Source organism: Electrona antarctica (assembly GCF_951216825.1).
Source record: "Electrona antarctica genome assembly, chromosome: 4".
Classification (NCBI taxonomy): Eukaryota; Metazoa; Chordata; class Actinopteri; order Myctophiformes; family Myctophidae; genus Electrona; species Electrona antarctica.
In genome coordinates, this window is record NC_136809.1 from 47,143,744 (window position 1) to 47,146,686 (window position 2,943).

Sequence of the window (2,943 nt, forward strand, 5' to 3'; positions counted from 1 at the left end):
AAGTTTAAACCAAAAAAAAAATCCAACAAAATCTAAAATAACAGGAATAAAATGTCTTGGGAAAGAATGGTTGACACCACTCAAAAAATAAATGAAATGAAATAATAACAAAATAATAAATGAATGAAATCAATAAGGGGATTGGTTGAAATCAATAATAAATTGTCATGATAATGGGCATTTAAATGTTGAAGGGGACCTATCTGAAATTGAAAAACCATGGCACAGCCACTAGGCAATTATAAAGTGTATGAAATGATGATAAATGGCGGGACACGGAGCCTGACAGATAAATAAATCAATAATCAATAGTCGTCACGCATCCCTAATATTATCCCTAATCATTAGAATGGAGGCTATACGCAAGTACCCGTACTGTCACACTCTTAAAAAAACAAACAATCAAATGGTGTTTCACCCACACACATATACACCTGAACACGGACAAACACATATGCACGCACACACGCACCCTGTGCGTAATTGTCTCAGCTACTGACACACGCACGAACGCATGCACACACATAGACAAGGGCAACATATCCGCCCACAGGATAAACGTACTCACTCAGTCATTCTAAATACAAATAAAATTATGTACAGCGTAAATAGGTGACATTGAACGAATGGCACGCTACACACACACCCACATCATTCAACTATTAGGCCTAAAAGAAGAATAACTGTTCTACGGGACAACATATACATCCATCCAAACACAAGACAGTGATATACACAGCTACGCACGAACACGCACGCAGACAGACAGAGAGGAGAGAAGGAGAGAGAAAGAGACGGAGCCATGCGTTCTAATACGCACGCACACGCAAAGGAGAGCCTGTTGCTCTCCTCCCTAAATTCCTTAGATAAGGAGCCTACACACTCTAAAAACAATGTAAAAAGGGGTGTTAAAAAAATGTGTAATCATATGGTGAAAGGAATCACAGACCTTTTTACGGTATAAAAGAACCTTTCTACTCTCGCACCCCGGCCGAGGTTTGAGAGAAAGAAGACTATAAATTAAGTAACATGTATGGGTTCCTACAGCGATATATCAACATAACAGGAACGCATAAATACTAAACAGATAAGAACTCGGAGCAGATAGATAAAATAAAATTAGGACGCAGCGCCCGCGGAGCGTTGCCTCCTGAAAATAAAAGTAGAGGAAAATAATGTGACTGAGACATGTTCAAGGATTAAGTCCCAGACATGAATGTACGGCAATAAATTATAATAACAGTATAATCTAAGAAAGATACAGAAAGGGTAAATTACTTAACTTGAGAAAGGCAAGCTGGGAGAATCACGTAGGCAGACCGGACCCAGACAGAGGGCACCGAAGCGGAGAGGAAGCGTCGTTCGGACAGACGACAGGAGGGTAGGGGGGGAAATCTGTGCAGGACCGTTCAAGCTTCATGCTTCGTCCGTTCGTCCACAGATCCGCGGCTTGTATGTTCCCAAAAATGGGGAGGATAGGTTCCAGAACTGAACATGCATCGACCAAAACCACTGCTCCAAAAATATGACTATGGACTTTGTTCTTCCGGCAGAAAAAAAAAATATGAAAATGGGGATGGGGCTGGTTCCTTTTTGTCGGAGGTGCTAATTAAATAAATTAGACTTATACTCGGAAAAAAGACGGTTCGAAATGGACCAATTTGATGGATTTATAATTAAGATAAAACCCATTTGTTGCATAAAATGCCAAAGGGACCAAAGATATAAAGGACTGTATTATACTGAATTACTGAGCCACACAGGGCTAAACTATAAAAAATACTTTAGAGAAAGTACTCAAAGAGTACACAGAAATACTCAGCACCACAACAGGCCGAGAGCCTATGACCAAGTTAACAATTAGCTTTTAGAAAAATACCTTTAGTAGTCAATTAAAAAGATGAGTCCACCAGAAGAAGGATTGTCGAGTCAGAACAAATATGGTTTAGTTAATTCATTTTCAGATCAGAGAGACAGAACAGATCCGCATACAGCCAAATTACACTCTCCCCTGTACCACCAAAAGGGCACAGGGTAGTCTCTCTCTGCCGGACACAATCATGTGCCAGGCATTCATACTGTAGAATACAATTGTTGATACACATTTCATTGGCTCAATACACAGTTAATTTCCACTAGGACACGCTGGCACTAGGTGTCGAACGCTCATTGGACCAGCACATAGATGATGAGACTGATATCGGGACAGCTTCCTTAATTCCGTCATGAAAGCCATAGACCGGGAAAGCGTGGACGCTGGCGTTGCCAGGCAACCTGTTGATAACATTCTTTCCCTCTTCGCTGTGAACTCTTAACAGAGAGAAATACTCCTATCTACTTTCTCACTGGGCACCAAGGTCAAATGCATGTAGTCTCAAATCAAAATAGACCTCTCAGTATGCGACTTAACTTGACTGGGGCCGGACAGTATGGAGACCGAATAAGGAGTCAACAAGATATTAAATGGGACAGATGAAAACATATTTTGGCCATAAACATGGATGACATGACATTTATGATGATAAGGAGAACACGGTCTGGGTCAAAAGGAAACATATTGACACAAGTCCACAAAAAAATACCAATATAGCAGATCTACCAGATCCATCAATGACTTCGGAATCGGTACTCTTAATTTACAAAATACATAAGACTGCACTGCTGCAAGAAGGCAAGGCATCCATTCTTAAACACATGAATCCTAGCATCCTTATTCTGGGCATGTCCATAATGACAGAATAAAATAGATCTTCAAGCTCACATGTCATCATGGGGGACCATAAGTCTAATTTCTGTTTTGGGTCCCTCACGGCCTAAAAGGTGGACTAGTCTCCAGTTTGCATATCTGGTCCAGAGCGGATACATCTTTGTTATGCGGATGCGGTAGGCGGGCTCTATGGACCGGATATGGAAAGTGTATTTTCCTGGGCTTCCCGCGCGACA